We start from the raw sequence: 18,162 nt of genomic DNA on the forward strand, positions 1-18,162 counted from the left end.
ATTTCACCTCATTTCTGGAGCACTCATGCAGCATAATTACTTAGCTGGAGCACAAAATGTAAACAGGACATCCTCTCAGATAGGAGATCCCAACATGTTGAAAAGTATATGCCTTAGTTCTCAGTTCTGGAAAGTATCCCAAGACTTCCACAAAAAGATACTGTTTCTGTTAATGTGGAACATAAACGTAGCCCTTAACATAAAACAAACCCAAACAACATCTGTCCTTACAGTTTGATTGTTTGTTCCATCCCAGTGTAATTATTCTTGCATGACAGCAGCCCCTGCAGGCTACAGCCTTGCTTACTCTGCTTTGCCCTGAAAGCGCAGGCAGTATGGCCCTGAAAGCGCAGGCAGTATGAAGTGATGAAATCACTGCATCAGAACTTTGAGTGAGCATTTAGAAACGTTCCACGCTGCAGCACAGTCAGAGTTTTACAGCTGTCTGTGATTTCTTTCTCTTTCTCTGTGATTTCTTCCCCTTTTTCTGTGATTTCTTTCCCTTTTTCTAGTAGCATTCTGCCAACCCAAGCTGACGGGGGGAGGTTTGTGTTTCCCAAAATCACAGGTGTCATGAACAAATCCCTGGAGCTTCCCAGGGGGAAGGTGGTCAAGGTGGGAGAGAGAGATCATTTCTTCACACCTTGTGCTTTTTAATGAGGGTTTCTTTCTCCATCTTTAAAACTTGCTGCCTCCCAGTTGTGCTACTGCGAGAACTGGCTGAGCTGAAATGCTCCTCTGTGTCAGTTTATGGGTAAGGCTGCAGCACTGCAAGTAGGCTGCTGTTTTAAAAGTGCTATTTGTGAAAGAAAGAAAAGAGCAATTTGATTGATTGTTTGTGTAATCAAAGAGCCTAATTATTTTAAATTTCATGTTTTTTAAGTTCCTTACATAGCTGTCAAGTCTTCATCAAGGGAATTATCCCTGTCACATCTCTACTATGCTTTCGCTATCATTTGCATTCATTGGTTCATCAAGAATTGGACATACAGTAAACAGCACTAGCAACACCTGAGCATCTTCCAATTAGCAGGGCAGCCATGCTCTGTTTGGGTCTCTGCCAAACATCTGAGAGCTGGTAGCAAAAGGAGCTTTCCTTGACAAGGCCTTCAGCAGCAGGAATCCCTTCCAGCAGCCCTGAGAGACTGGAAAGCGCTAGCACAGTCCCCCTAAACAGCACAGCACCATGTGGAAAGGCATGTAGGCAGGGCAGCCAGGGGACACACCAACTCAGATGGCCCTCTTGCAACTTCCACTCATGAAACTTGTGTGGAAGTGCCCGTGGTGATTAAACGTGCTCTGCTGTTGTACAGCCCTCGGGAGGACAGCGGCGGAAATGTCCCCTCCCCGCCGCCTAATGAATCACCCCCGGACAGAGCGGGTGTGTAGCTGTTTGTACATCTCTTATCACACTGAGGATGTGCTAATATCTTGACCTGCAAACCACAGGACCACCCAAACCTCTAGCAGCTGAACTGATTCAGTGATGATTTATCTTGGGAGGTTTCCTCTGCAACATATTCACCCTTGAAGGAGATGAAGAAAACACACAGATTTGCCTGCTTGGCCGAGAAATGACAAGAGGAGGACCCAGTGCATAATGAAAAGTTCTCAAGGATGAGTGTGATAGCTCAAGGCATAGTCTCCCAGACACAGAATATTGCACAGCCACTTGGCCAGAATGATTAAAGGCTCAAAAATGGGAAGCTTTGCTATCTAAAGCTGAGGAAGAAGCATCAGTCCTGGCAAGAAGAGTTTGGATGTCTGGACTCTTTCCCCCACCACAATCTTCCAGAGAAGCAAATTTTGTGGATCCTAAATCCTCTTTGTGAAGCCATAAAGCTTTTCTTTGGAGATTAGCACCCAGGTCAGAGGAAGAGAAGAGAAGGGAAGAGAAGAGAAGAGGAGAGGAGAGGAGAGGAGAGGAGAGGAGAGGAGAGGAGAGGAGAGGAGAGGAGAGGAGAGGAGAGGAGAGGAGAGGAGAGGAGAGGAGAGGAGAGGAGAGGAGAGGAGAGGAGAGGAGAGGAGAGGAGAGGAGAGGAGAGGAGAGGAGAGGAGAGGAGAGGAGAGGAGAGGAGAGGAGAGGAGAGGAGAGGAGAGGAGAGGAGAGGAGAGGAGAGGAGAGGAGAGGAGAGGAGAGGAGAGGAGAGGAGAGGAGAGGAGAGGAGAGGAGAGGAGAGGAGAGGAGAGGAGAGGAGAGGAGAGGAGAGGAGAGGAGAGGAGAGGAGAGGAGAGGAGAGGAGAGGAGAGGAGAGGAGAGGAGAGGAGAGGAGAGGAGAGGAGAGGAGAGGAGAGGAGAGGAGAGGAGAGGAGAGGAGAGGAGAGGAGAGGAGAGGAGAGGAGAGGAGAGGAGAGGAGAGGAGAGGAGAGGAGAGGAGAGGAGAGGAGAGGAGAGGAGAGGAGAGGAGAGGAGAGGAGAGGAGAGGAGAGGAGAGGAGAGGAGAGGAGAGGAGAGGAGAGGAGAGGAGAGGAGAGGAGAGGAGAGGAGAGGAGAGGAGAGGAGAGGAGAGGAGAGGAGAAGAGAAGAGAACCAGGTTGGAAGAGACCTTCAAGATCATCATGTCCAACCTAAACAAAGGAGGACTGGGAAAGCTGTATGCTTGGGCTAAAGGTGTTGCCATAACCTTGTGAAGATCAAATTGTTAGATTCAGAGATCCTACTGTGAAAAAAAAAATACTACAAAAAAAAATGGAAAGCTACAATTATTTCCCCTTTGTCTTCTCTCTACATGTCCATGGGTGTTGCTTCCCACAACTAGGAGTATTTCAAAAGCCAGAACAGAACACAAACAGTTTGACAAGATCTGAACAGTCCTCATCATACATGTTTCTGTTTGAATGCAAGGAGAGAATAAATGAAATGGAACTGCTTGCCAGAAGCAATCCAAAGCTATAACTTAGGACATCAGAGTAAAATATGTGCTCAGGAAGTGAGAAAGTACTTACATCACAGCTAACAACAGGTATTGCTCTTAAGATCTGGCTGATCACAGAGTCAGCTAAAAGGAATACAAGAAAACTTAAGCAGCTGATGTCTTCTGACACTTCACAGCAATACTAATTGCATTGCTTCTTAGCACTGGGTTTTTACACCAGTAGATGAAGGATTTATTTGATGAATCATAGAATGGCTTAGGTTGGAGGGGACCTCAGAGATCATCTACTCCAACCTCCCTACCGTAGGCAGGGACATCTCTCAAGCAGACTCAGCTGCTCAAAGCCTCATTCAGCCTGGCCTTGAATAACCCCCCAGGCAGGAGGCATTCACAACCTCCCTGGGCAACATATTGCAGGGTCTCACCACTCTTGTACTGAAGAACTTCTTCCTCAGATCCAGTCTACCCCTGCTCTCCCTCAGCTTCAATCCATTCCCCCTTGTCCTATTGCTAGACACCCTGATGAAAAGTCCCTCTGCAGCCTTCCTGCAGGATCCCTTCAGGTATTGGAAGGCAGCTCTAATGTTCCTCCAGAGTCTTCTCTTCTCTAGGCTGAGCAACCCCAGCTCCCTCAGCTTATCCTTATAGCAGAGGTGTTCCAGCCCCTGGATCATCTTCGTGGCTCTCCTCTGGACTCACTCCATCAGCCCTGTGTCCTTCTGTGTACATCATGTTACATTTGCAGGGAAACAGAAGGCCTCTCTCTTTTTAATGGAACAAATGGACAAGCCAGAAGTCCAGGGAGTCACTCCATAATCCCACTGCTACACAATATGTAAGAACTGTTAACATGAATGATGTGATTCAAAAGGGAAATCAATATTCATAAGGATTTGATGTGTGCCCAGCAGCACGACTTATGATTTGCCCACTTAGGACAAGACCAGTGTTAAAAATACCCTGGACTAATGCACCCTGGGAGCAGGGTGCACAGAACTTTCAAGTACTCAGAGAGACTGCTGAAGTCAATACAAGCTGCAGCAGCTCAGCTCCCTGGAAATCACTCGCTGATAACGTGAAGCTCTATCAGTCACGGATCAATAACAGTTTATCAGGCATTCAGCATAAGCTCATTTTCAGAAGATCACAAATTTGAACAAATCCAGACAGGCCTTTTGTATTCATTTATTTTCTGCTTTAAAAGTAAACTTTTTAACATCCCATTTCAACAAAAATGTGTCTAGAAAGCCAGACCTTGCCAGGGTGCAACCTGGAACACAGGAGGCTCCACCTCAACACAAGGGGACACTGCTTCATGGTGAGGCTGATGGAGCACTGGGACAGGCTGCCCAGAGAGGTTGTGGAGTCTCCTTCTAAAATGCTGCCTGGGTGTATTCCTGTGAGGCCTGCCCCAAGTGATTCTGCTTTGGCAGGGGGTTGGACTTGATCTCTGGAGGTCCCTTCCAACCCCTAAGATTCTGTGATGCTGTGAAAGGCTGGAAACACCCAGCAAAAGCAGCCTCTAGGTTCCAAAGTAGAAGACAGCTCTTGGACAAAGCTGTTGTGAAAACATATTGTCTTGGTTAGACAAAGGGAAAACTCTTATGTTGGTAGCTCCCAAGGGTTGCCTAGGACCAATAATCAGAGCACTCTCTCCTCCTTGTTAAGAATACACAGTTCCAACAGCTCTTCCTCTTGGCTGCACCCATTTACCTCTCTCTGAGGTTTGTCAGCTCCCATGACAAATTGGGCTGCAGTCAATCCACATTCTGTATGCATGCAGGTTTTATTTACCATGTGAGTGGTTGATCGGGCAAAAATAATCAGCCACTTTACTGTCTGTTTGGGTTGCTTAGCCCAGAGAAGAGGAGGCTCAGAGGAGACTTTATTGCTCTCTACAATTACCTGAAGGGAGGTTGTAGCCAGGTGGAGGTTGGTCTCTTCTCCCAGGCAACCAGCACCAGAACAAGAGGACACAGTCTCAAGCCATGCCAGGGGAAGTTTAAGCTCAAGGTGAGGAGAAAGTTCTTCCCAGCAAGAGAGATTGGCCATTGGAATGTGCTGGACTTGGACTTGATTGGATTTGGTTGGACTTGATGATCTCAAAGGTCTTTTCCAACCTGGTTAATTCTATTCTATTCTATTCTATTCTATTCTATTCTATTCTATTCTATTCTATTCTATTCTATTCTATTCTATTCTATTCTATTTTATCCTATCCTACCCTATCCTATCCTATCCTATCCTATTCCTCACCTTTCCTCAACCTAGAGCTGTGTACAGCAGGAGAAAACACTCCAAAGAATATGACAAGATGCTTTGAGAGATGAACTCTGGCAGATCTTTCTGCACTGGTGTAAGATTTTACCCAGAGCTGACTGCTTTAGTCCTTGCTATAGCTTACAGCCCCTATAAAAGAGTCAGTAAAAAGCAGCAAGTATCCACAGCTCAGCCTGTGTTCCTCTTGGTGACTGCTAAGCATGGCCATGTATCTCCTAGACTTCAGAAAGAGAAAACAGGAGATGATATAGAAATTATCACAGCAAGAACAGCCAGAGGCTGTCTGGCAAAGACCCAACCTTAAGTTCAGCTTTTCTGTAATACCAGATACATTTGCTGTCTGGGGATTACAGGAGGAATGGTTTGAAGCTGAGGGAGAGTAGGTTTAGAGTGGATTTTAGAAAGAAGTCCTTCAGTACAAGGGTGGTGAGACTCTGGAACAGGCTGCCCAGGAAGGTTGTGGATGTCTCCTCCCCAGGGGTTGTTCAAGGCCAGGCTGGATGAGGCCTTGAGCAGCCCAATTGATTTGAGAAGAGTCCCTGCCCATGGAGGGGAGTTGAGAGTAGATGCCTTCTTAGGTCCTTTCCAACCTGAGCCATTCTATGATGCTATGAGTCTGTGATCATGCAGTGGCAAGGGGACAGACATCCGTGATCTAAGAGTTGTTCAGCATCATTGTTACTGCATTATTAGGAGACCTAATTGTGATCTTCCAGTATCTTAAGGGGGCCTACAAGAATGCTGGGGAGGGACTTGTCAGGGTGTCAGGGAGTGATAGGACTAAGGAGAGCGGGAAAATAAAACAGAAATGGGTAGATTCAAATTGGATGTTAGGAAGAAGTTGTTCCCCATGAGGGTGGTGAGAGACTGGCACAGGTTACCCAGGGAGGTGGTGGAAGCCTCATCCCTGGAGGTTTTTGCAGCCAGGCTGGATGGGACCCTGAGCAACCTGATGTAGTGTGAGGTGTCCCTAGTCCCATGGCAGGGGGTTGGAACTAGAAGATCCTTGATGTCTCTTACAACCCTGACAATTCTATGGTTCTGTGATTCTGTGAATAAAGTAAATATGGTTACTGAGGGGGAAAGAGAAGGACAGGAATGGAGAGAGAGACACAGAGAGAAGGAGGGGGAAAGTGAGGGAAAGAGAGAGGGGATGGGGATGGGGATGGGGTTGGGGATGGGGATGGGGATGGGGAAGGGGATGAGGATGGGGATGGGGAGGAAAGGGGGCTCATTGCATGAGTGTTATATAATAGCTTCAGTAAATTCCATACCCAGTAGGTCAGGAGAGTCACAAATGGTTTCCTAACCTGAGGGTACTTTACTGGAAACCGGGAACAAGGTCATTTGTCCCAGGCGGCTGCAGGATCCGAAGGGGACATTGTCTGAGGCTGTGTGTGTATCCCCGCAGCCCTGCAAGCGGTAACGCTGTTCCCTAGCCCTTTGGTGGACGGAAGGAAGGAAAGAGATCAGTGGAGAGGAATGTTTAAATAGCTTCTTGTTTTTCCCTCACAGGACAGATGGCGTGCAAAGCAATGAAAAAAAAAAATCAAACCCCCAAGTGACATTGGATAGCAGCTGTGTGGAGTGGCAACTCGAGGGAGAAACGTGGCCCACTGGATAGGCTCTCTAACTAGAAACGAGGGAACTTGGGTTCCAAGCCTGCTTCCCTATTGTCAAATGCCTTTGTTGTTGTTGTTGTTTTGTTGTGTCTCTGTGCTTCAGTTGCTTCATTTGCAAGCCAGGAATAATCAGGCATTTCACTCCACGGAGAAAATGACAGAGAGAAATGATGAGAACTTCATTGTCGTGGGACAGCCCAGGGAAAACACAAAACATTTCAATTAGCTAATGAGTGCTTAGGTGAGCAACACTGGGCTCTCTCACTGCTCTAGAAGGTTTTGGGGGTTTTATTTCAGAATTATTATGTTAGTAAGCCTGGGATTGGACTTTCACTGCTCTAGAAGTTCTGTGGTTTTTTCAGAATCGTTATGTAGTGATACTGTTAATAAGCCTGAGATTTGACTCACAACACAAAGCAAATGAGACACACAAAGTTCAAGGCACAGCCCTGCAACAAGAAGTCCATGAGCTGTCACTCACTTCCTGGGGAGAGCTTTACTTGGTTTTTTTTTCCAGAAAGCCAAGCTTTTCCTCTTTACATATTATTGGCCTGCAAAAGTTCTTTCTGTAATGTAGGATAGGATAGGATAGGATAGGATAGGATAGGATAGGATAGGATAGGATAGGATAGGATAGGATAGGATAGGATAGGAGAATAGAATAGAATAGAATAGAATAGAATAGAATAGAATAGAATAGAATAGAATAGAATAGAATAGAATAGAATAGAATAGAATTAACCAACTTGGAAAATACCTTGGAGATCATCAAGTCCAACCTATCACCCAACACTATCCAATCAACCAAACCATGGCACCAAGTGCCTCATCCAGGCTCTTCTTAAACACCTCCAGTGATGGTGACTCCACCACCTCCCTGGGCAGCACATTCCAATGGCCAATCTCTCTTTATGGGAAGAACTTCTTCCTCACATCCAGCCTAAACCTCCCCTGGCACAGCTTGAATAGAATAGAATAGAATAGAATAGAATAGAATAGAATAGAATAGAATAGAATAGAATAGAATAGAATAGAATAGAATAGAATTTACCAGGTTGGAGGAGACCTTCAAGATCATCGTGTCCAACCGATCATCCAACACCACCTAATCAACTAAACCATGCAACCAAGCCCCCTGTCAAGTCTCCTCCTGAACATCTCCAGTGATGGTGACTCCACCACCTCCTGGGGCAGCCCATTCCAATGGGCAATCACTCTCTCTGTGTAGAACTTCCTCCTAACCTCCAGCCTAAACCTCTCCTGGTGCACCTAGAGACTGTGTCCTCTTGTTCTGGTGCTGGTTGCCTGGGAGAAGAGACCAACATCTGCCTGTCTACAACCTCCCTTCAGGTAGTTGTATTAGAGAGCAATAAGGTCTCCTCTGAGCCTCCTCTTCTCCAGGCTAAGCAACCCCAGCTCCCTCAGCCTCTCCTCACAGGGCTGTGTTCCAAACCCCTCTCCAGCTTTGCTGCCCTTCTCTGGACACCTTCCAGCAACTCAACATCTTTCCTAAACTGAGGGGCCCAGAACTGGACACAGGACTCAAGGTGTGGCCTGACCAGTGCTGAGTACAGGGCAGAATGACTTTCTTCTTTCTTCTCTTTCAAGCTGCTGTGCCAGTACAGTCCTCTTCAGCCTGTGTCATTAAATGGCAATCTGCTGTTAAGATAGTTTCAGATTTTTTTGGTCCCCCCCAGCCCCCCTTCCTTCTTCATACTCATTGTCTTGAAGCCCTGGGATGAGTTCCTCTAATCTCTATGATCACAACTTAGTCTGGCAAGACCCAGTTGCTTTTCTGCTTAAGTCAGAACACAACGAAACTGATGTGCTTGATGTCAGTTTCCAAAGGATCAGGGCTTGCTGCAGGGGTTACCTTGATTTTGATCTGGTGCTGTTTTTTCCAAGACAGAGCAGGAAGAATATCTCCCATTGCCACTACAATTTTTTTCCTATCAGGCCCTTATGAAAAAGCCATATTAAATGTTCAGAGCAGCAGGGAAGATAACATTGTGCTTCTCTCTGATGCTGTGGAGGCTATCAGCTCTGAAAGGAAGCATGTGCAAGGTTAAAGTTGCTATGATTGCATTCGACTTCTGCATCTTTGAGACAGCAGATCTTCTGTTTATCCATGGGCTTTGGGAGGGTGGGGAGGAAATGGGACTGTGATATGCTTCAAGATGGGAGATACAAAAGAATGAGGGATTTCCCCCTGTGTTCTCAAGTTCTCCCTGTTCTTTAAATGACTTCAAGACTCTCTGTGGGGATTTACACCTGAATGACACACCTCTGTCCCATAGATAATGCTGTGCATCTCTTTTACTCAGTACAGCCTTTTCTGTTTAGTAGCATAAGGAAACCTAAAGGGATCCTACAGGAAGGTTGGAGAGGGATTTTTGATAAGGGTGTCTAGCAATAGGACAAGATTGAGGTGGATGCACTGGAGACTTCCAAGGAGAATGAAGTGAGAGGCTGAGGGAGCTGGGGGTGATTAGCCTGGAAAAGAGGAGGCTCAGAGGAGACCTTACTGCTGTCTGCAATTACCTGAAGGGAGGTTGTAGCCAGGTGGAGGTTGGTCTCTTCTCCCAGGCAACCAGCAGCAGAATAAGAGGACACAGTCTCAAGCTGCACCAGGGGAGGTTTAGGCTGGATGTTAGGAAGAAATTCTTCCCAGACAGAGAGATTGGCCATTGGGATGTGCTGCCCAGGGAGGTGGTGGAGTCACCCTCACTGGAGGTGTTTAAGAAGGGACTGGATGGGGTGCTTGGTGCCATGGTTTAGTTGATTAGATGGTGTTGGGTGATAGTTTGGACTCGATGATCTCAAAGCTCTTTCCCAACCTGGATAAGTCTATTCTATTCAATCCTGTTCAGTGTGTTTCTATTTACTGCTGCTCATCACTGCAACATCATCACTGCTGTACAGTTAAAACAGGTAATATTTATGTTTGGGTTGTGCCTGGAAGAATTAGTCCTATGAAAGCAAGAGTAAAATAAGATATCAAGTGCATCGATGTTACTCCAACAAAGTGCAACTCAAATAGCATTCAGAAATCTGTTGGTTTAGTGATATCTTTATGCACTTTGTGACAGCAAAGGAAAAGAATTTACAGGAATTTTGCTACTTACAAAGTAAAGCATGGCTGAAGGGATCCTACAGGAAGGCTGCAGAGGAACTTTTCACCAGGGTGTCTAGCAATAGGACAAGGGGGAATGGTTTGAAGCTGAGGGAGAGTAGGTTTGGATTGGGTCTTAGGAAGAAGTTTGTCAGTAGAATGGTGGTGAGACTCTGGAATAGATTTCCCAGGGAGGTTGTGGCTGCCTCCTACCTGGGGGTGTTTAAGGCCAGGATGGATGAGACCTTGAGCAGCCAACTACAGTTGAGAGGCATCCCTGCCCATGGTGGGGAGGTTGGAGTAGATGATCTCTAAGGTCCTTTCCCATCTAAGCCATATCATGATGAAAAAAGTCAGTTCTCCTGACTATAGCAGTTAAGTGTGATGAGGTTCAGGGAATTTCTATGCTGTGAAAGATTTCTGTTATAAATGTAATCCTTGTTTGTGGCACAAAGGGACATGACATCTTATTATGGTTTTAAGGATAACCCAGAACAACATAGATGCCTTCTTAATATTAACCTATTAAACATGAATTATACAGTGAGTTGGCTCCCGCAGCTTGATGACATTTTCAGATGAGTTTCTGAGCAGTCACCCAGGCAATGTCTAAGCAAACCTTTCTAGACTCCCTGCCTCGGTCCTTAAAACACAGAGGAAGGAGAAAATGCTCATCTCTGGTATGTGCAGAACACTTCTTTGTTGCTTTTCTCCACCTGGCTTCCCCATCAAAGCAGGGAGATTTGCCTTTCTGACAGCCTCACACTGTTGGAACTCCACAAAGGTAACTTCAGAGCAGTGGTTTTTCAGTGTGTTTTGGATCTGAACAGGCATTGGTTGTGGAGAGCTCTGCTGAGAAACAAAACCTCCTGGCAGTAAGTTTGTTTCTATGTGGTTGTTTCTGTGCACTCTGAAGGTTCCTTGGAACTCCAAGGTGGGAAGCAGGTAGGGGCCCACCCCCAGGTTTTGGAGTGTTGCACCCACCTCAGGCCATCCATTTTACCAGCAGGTATTAATATCTGTTTGCATGTTTAGTAGCCTGAAAGAAGCAACTACCTGAAGGGAGGTTGTAGCCAGGTAGGGGTTGGTCTCCTCTCCCAGGCAACCAGCACCAGAACAAGAGGACACAGTCTCAAGCTGTGCCAGGGGAGGTTTAGGCTGGAGGTGAGGAGAAATTTTTTCACAGAGTTGTTAGCTATTGGGATGTGCTGCCCAGGGAGGTGGTGGAGTCCCCATCCCTGGAGGTGTCCAAAAGGGATTGGATGTGGCTCTTGAAGCCATGGTTTAGTTACTCATGAGGTGTTGCGTGATGGCTGGATTGATGATCTCTGAGGTCTTTCCCAACCTTATTGACTCTACTCTATTCTAATTCCCTCACAAATCATGTCATCAGCATTTGAGACTGCTTAAGAATATAAATTATATAAAAACTATAGTGGCCATAGATGTAACTGCAAAGGACAGTTGATGGCAGATTAGTGAAGATAAAATAACTACAGAAAACCTGTTTATTGTTGCAGTGGTGGTGGAAGTGATCATAGAATCATAGAATCAATAAGGTTGGAAAAGACCTCAAAGATCATCAAGTCCAAGATGAAGTGGCACAAATGCAATGTTGCTCATACTGCACACATTAAAAGTTATGATTGTGCAGGAACATTTCTCAGTTAAATGGTATGTGTCAGAGAAAACATTGCACCAAACATAGAAAGAAACACATTTTGTTCCATCATCCTTTCCTCTTTTCCTCTTCTTTTGAACTAGATCCCCAGTGCAGCCCAGAGGATACTTTATGTCACAGGATCACAGGATGTCAGGGGTTGGGAGAGACCCAAAGAGATCATCAAGTCCAATCCCCCCACCAGAGCAGGGCCATACAATCTAGCTCAGGTCACACAGGAACACTTTCAGACAGGCCTTGAAAGTCTCCAGAGAAGGAGACTCCACAACCTCTCTGGGTAGCCTGTTCCAGTGCTCCGTGACCTTTACAGTAAAGAAGTTCCCCCTTCTGTTGAGATGGAGCATCCTGTGCTGAAACTTACATCCATTGCTCCTTATCCTGTCACAGGGAGCAAGTGAGCAGAGCCTGTCCCCTCCCTCCTGACCCCCAGCCCTCAGATATTTATGAACATTTATTAAATCCCCTCTAAGGCTTCTCTTTTCCAGACTAAAAAGCCCCAGGTCCCTCAGCCTCTCCTTGCCAGGCAGTGCTCCAGTCCCCTAATCACTCTCTTAGCCCTCCACTGGACCCTCTCCAGCAGATTCCTGTCCATCTTGATCTGGGGAGCCCAACACTGAATCCAGTACTCAAGATGAGGTCTCACCAGTCCCTGCAGTTCTTCAGGGCCTTCAAGCAAGTTCATCATGTTCCTGCCTTGCCTCATCTGCTGTAAATGAATGACCCCTCCTGCACCTTTCTGAAAGGTGTTTGCCGTTGTGTAGGTTAATGCAATAAATACACTTCTGTGTGTACGTGTGTGTGTGGAAAAAACCCACTTGTGGAGTGCACTGTGTACACAGCCAGCTCCATCCAGAGTCTGCAAGTCAGTGTTTGGAAAACACAAAGGACTCTCCAATACCACAAGGAAATGTTGTGTCTGTGTTCTATTAAGAGCCATATCAATTTTTCTCCTTAAATGCTATAGAACAGATATTATCTTACACCATCTCTTGCATGTAATAATTCAAATCAGATTTAGAGCTTCAGGTTACATCCATATTCCCACCACTCATGCATGATGAAGTTGGAAGGTCTCAAATAAAGCAGCAGACCTGGATTGTGTTGGTTCTCTGATGATTTGCATTAGAATCCAATTCTGTACAATCCACCCCTGCCTATTTTACAGCTGAGTGTGCTTTGTCAATAGGCAGGTAGAAGTAGTCTAGAAGGTTTTGAAAAGGATAAGGAAACACATGGTGAACTGTGCTGGTAGATAGTAGGCTGAACATGAGCCAGCAGTGTGCCCAGGTGGCCAAGAAGGCCAGTGGCATCCTGGTCTGGATCAGGAATAGTGTGGCCAGCAGGAGCAGGGAGGTCATTCTTCCCCTGTACTCAGCAGTGGTCAGGCCACACCTTGAGTTCTGTGTCCAGTTCTGGGCTCCTCAGTTTAAGAAAGATGTTGAGATGCTGGAACTTGTCCAGAGAAGGGCAAAAAAGCTGGGGAGGGGTCTGGAGCACAGCCCTGTGAGGAGAGGCTGAGGGAGCTGGGGCTGCTTAGCCTGGAGAGGAGGAGCCTCAGGGGAGATCTACAACTACCTGAAGGGAGGTCGCAGTCAGGTGGAGGTTGATCTCTTCGCCCAGGAAGCCAGCACCAGAACAAGAGGACACAGTCTCAAGCTGTACCAGGGGAGGTTTAGGCTGGAGGTGAGGATGAAATTCTTCCCAGCAAGAGAGATTGGCCATTGGGATGTGCTGCCCAGGGAGGCGGTGGAGTCACCATCACTGGAAGTGTTTAAAAAGAGACTGGATGAGGTACTCGGTGCTGTGGTCTAGTTGATCGGATAGGGCTGGCTGTTAGGTTGGACTGGATGATCTTGGAGGCCTCTTCCAACCATGTTGATTCTATGATTCCATGAAATTCTGTTTAAAAAAAAATCATTTTCACAAATAAATTGATATTGAGGGACAGTTTAAGTACTTGACTTTCAGGCTTTATCACGTGAACTTGCCTGCAAGGCACAGGAAAATTTTGACTAGCCCAAATCACAGAATCAATAAGGTTGGAAAAGACTTCAGAGATCATCAAGTCCAACCTGTCACCCAAGCCCTCATGACTACTAAACCATGGCACCAAGTGCCACATCTAATCCCCTCTTGAACACCTCCAGGGATGGTGACTCCACCACCTTCCTGTGCAGCATATTCCAACAGCTAACAACTCTTTCTGTGAAGAACTTTCTCCTCACCTCAAGCCTAAATAACCTCTCTGGCCTGAGTGGAAGGAGTTGAGTTTGTTGATTCCCATTTAATAGGGAAGCAGGTATTCCCAGGATCAGGGGCATCAGATTCTGAAGCTGGTTTATTTGCTGGCTGGTGAGCAGCATGCTCATCTTTTCAACACCCCCACAAAAGGCAATGGGGTGGATTCCTGTAGGTCTTCAATGTCCTAACAGTTTCAGTTTAAGCAAACTCTAGGCAATAAGAGCAGAACTTGTCCCCCAAGAAGCTGTTTTTTAAACATTTCTGGGTTTGAAGCCTTTTTCATCCCTGCTTGGAAGAGAGTCATTAAGGTTTGGTTCTGGGGCTTTTGTCTGCATCTATTTTCCATGCACACTTTTAAGTCATTTGATGAAGGGGGCCTACAGGAAGGCTGGGGAAGGACTTCTCAGGATCTCAGGTAGTGATAGGACTAGGGGGAATGGAATGAAGCTGGAGGTGGGGAGATTCAGGCTAGATGTGAGGAGGAGGTTCTTCACCATGAGAGTGGTGAAACCCTGGAATGTGTTGTCCAGGGAGGTGGTCGAGGCCCTGTCCCTGGGGGTGTTTAAGAGCAGGCTGGATGAGGCTCTGTCCAGGCTGATCTAGTGTGGGGTGTTCCTGCCCATGGCAGTGGGGTTGGAACTGGATGATCCTTGTGGTCCCTTCCAACCCTGAATGAAACTATGAAACTATGAAACTATGAATTAAAAATCTGTCAGAAACAAAGAGATTTTTAGGAAAGTATGGCACAGTATGCTAAGTAAGTTGAATTACAGGAATGAAAGAAGAGCCCCTTAACAATTTCAGCTGCTTCTGTCTGCTCCAGGAATTCAGCTCTTTGCTATCAGTTTTGATAAGCAGCCTTCCTCACCGATGAGGCTATAAGATGATAATGTCATTCAATAACTCTCACACCCTTTCCTGCTATTTGTCCAGGGCAGGAAACTAAGGGTTTTCTTGTCGTGTGGACACAGAGGAAATATCCAGCAACCAAATACTGACCCTTGCATGCAAACAGGTCCATATCCTCTTTCCGCCTGACAACTTCCTTCCTGCCTGCTAGGAACAAATCTACTCTTCATTTTTCCGGAGTTCTTTAGACAGGCTACTCAGAAAGCCCTTGGGTAAGGACAAACATTTTATTAATGTAAACTTCACCCAACAGCTGGAGACTTAGGGCAGCCAGGTCCAAATTTACAGTGGAGAATTGTTTGCTTCTTTTAACTGTAGTGTTGCTGCAGCTGAGTCACTCAACGCCCTCTGCCAGGGACTAATATCAAGAGTTTACTGAGATGTGTAGCCTTGGCTTAACGAAGGCATGTTTGCACTTCTGACATCTTCTGAAGGCTAAACTTCAGTTAAAAGAATCTTACCTTGAGTCCTGTGTCCAGTTCTGGGCCCCTCAGTTTAGGAAAGATGATGAGATGCTGGAAGGTGTCCAGAGAAGGGCAACAAAGCTGGGGAGGGGTCTGGAGCACAGCCCTGTGAGGAGAGGCTGAGGGAGCTGGGGTTGCTTAGCCTGGAGAAGAGGAGGCTCAGGGGAGACATTAGTTGCCATCTACAACTACCTGAAGGGAGGTTGTAGCCAGGTGGGGGTTGGTCTCTTCTCCCAGACAACCAGCACCAGAACAAGAGGGCACAGTCTCAAGCTGTGCCAGGGGAGGATTAGGCTGGATGTTAGGCCGAAATTCTTCCCAGCAAGAGAGATTGGCCATTGGAATGTGCTGCCCAGGGAGGTGGTGGAGTCAGCATCACTGGAGGTGTTTAAGAAGAGCCTGGATGAGGCACTTGGTGCCATGGTTTAGTTGATTGGATGGTGTTGGGTGATAGGTTGGACTCAAAAGTCTTTTCCAATGTGGTTAATTCTGTGTTCTATAATTCTGTTTTCCACAGCATTTTTCTGCATTAAAAAGAAAGTGGAAGCTTCTTTTTTTCCTGGCCATGAAGAACGGAGGTTTCATCTAAAGACATAAACTAACGTTTTTGATCAGATAACAAGCAAAAGAAAATCAGCCAATAAATATCTGTCACTTAACAGCAGCGAACCACTTTAATAAGGCTGTACCTATTTTTCTTCTGGGATCACTTCTCCTTTTTGTTCTTCACATGAAATCTTGATTTCAGGTGTTCAAGAGGGGATTGGACGTGGCACTTGGTGCCATGGTCTAGTCATGAGGTCTGTGGTGACAGGTTGGACTCGATGATCCTCGAGGTCTCTTCCAACCTTGGTGATACTGTGATACTGTGATTTCAGAATGTAGAAGGAAAGCCCAGGCCATGTTCCATCTGATTTCTGTTGTTCAGGTAACTGGGGAATATCCTGTGGCACTACACAGACTTGGCATTTTCTGCTGTTGGCAGAGCATCAGAAATCAGTAATTAAGTTCTTGAGAAATTCTCTGAGCCAACCTGATCTAGCTCAGGATGCTGCTGCTTACTGCAGGGGGGTTGGACTCACTGACCTTTGGAGGCCCCTTCCAACCCAGACCACTCAATCATTCTATGAAATTCTCAGCCAGGTGCTTAGCCTTTTGTCTGGCTGTGACCAGGCTACATCTCCCTTTAAAGATAGTTTGTTTACACTCATCTTCAGAACTGTTCATTTTACCACAACACATTGCACTGGTACAGCCCCACCAAAAAGCACCTCTTAGAAAAGTTGTGCATTTCTATGTGTGTGTTCACAGAATCACAGAAACATTCAGGTTGGAAAAGACCCTCAGGATCACTAAGTCCAACCCAGAACCCTACTCTACAAGGGTCACCCCTAAACCACAGCCCCAAGCACCACATCCAAACCACCTTGAAACACAACCAGGATTGGTGACTCAATCACTTCCCTGGGTAGCACAGGGTTTTTTTTTTCACTTATGAACTAAAGCATAGCTGAAGGGATCCTGCAGAAAGGCTGGAAAGGGACTTTTCATAAGTGTGTCTAGCTATAGGACAAGGGGGAATGGTTTGAAGCTGAGGGAGAGTAGATTTAGGCTTGATCTTAGGAAAAAGTTCTTCAGTACAGTGGTGGTGAGTCTCTGGAATGGGTTTCCCAGGGAGGCTGTGGCTGTCTCCTCCCTGGGAGTGTTCAAGGCCAGGCTGGATGAGCCCTTGAGCAGCTGAGTCTAGTTCAGAGGCGTCCCTGCCCATGGAAGGGAGGCTGAAGTATATCTCTGAGGCCCCTTCCAACCTAAGCCATTCTATGACTGAAGTTTTTATGTGCAACATTTGTGTAACAACAGCTATCAGAAACTTTTTTCCTCAAAGCATCAAACACTGTGCCTGTGATAAGCTTCTCCTGTCAACCCAACAATTTGCAGGAGCAGTGAGTCAGGGCCACAGAATGGTTCATGCAGCAGAATTTTTCCAGGCAGGTCCAAACCCAATGAATGCAGTCTCAAATAAAGAAGATGGTTTCAGTTTCTCATTGATGAACAGATGCATTTCAATGATGAGGAGCTTAGAGCTCAGCTCACTGTGATTTGATAAATGCAGATTTCTGCATGTGCTTGGTTTCTAATGACCTCAGACCAAACAGAGATGGAATTCTGCATTGCAGTGACAGAAAGTTGCTTTTTTGGCATGCAGGCAAAATTGTTTATTTTCACGGATGGCATAATTAGACAACACCCATGAACAATGAGAGCACCTCTTAATCCTGCTCAGGTCATGAAGTCAGTCATAAACATTCACTGAAACAAAGCATTCCTAGGATAAATCAAAGGAAGTAGCACTGAAATAACATAAGCAGCAGAAGAAAGCTTGGAGGCTTTCCACACTAATGTCTGATAATGTGGAACAATGTTAAGAACTCAATAGAATGCTTGTCTAATTAGTGCTTCCAGCCAATTTTCTACTCTCAAAAATGTTGACATGTAACCAGAACAATTAATGCTTAAGAAAATTCAGCACCTTCTAGCATCAAGTCTTTTATTCATGGCAGATTCTAGAGAGCTTTTAGAGACGATCGGAGGTGACAACAATTCCATGCAGCCATTATTAACAGATACAACATGTTGGACTGCCTGAGAAGGAACAGCAGGAAGGACATGGCCCTGATGGAATGGGTCCAGAGGAGGGCCACAAAAATCATGAGGGGCATGGAATACCTCTGCTATGAGGACAGGCTGAGGGAGCCCCAGGTTCAGCCTGGAGAAGAGAAGGCTCTGGGGAGACCTAATAGCAGCCTGCCAGTACCTGAAGGGGGCTACAGGAAAGCTGCAGAGGGACTGTTTGCAAAGACCTGCAGGGATAGGATGAGGGGCAGTGGTTTGAAATGAGAGGATTTAGCTTGGATGTTAATAACAAGTTCTTTGCCATGATAGTGGTGAAATAGTGGAACAGCTTGTCCAAGGAGGT

This window comes from Melanerpes formicivorus, unplaced genomic scaffold (assembly GCF_026170545.1).
Source record: "Melanerpes formicivorus ecotype bairdi unplaced genomic scaffold, bMelFor1.0.p_v2 SCAF_68, whole genome shotgun sequence".
Lineage (NCBI taxonomy): Eukaryota > Metazoa > Chordata > Aves > Piciformes > Picidae > Melanerpes > Melanerpes formicivorus.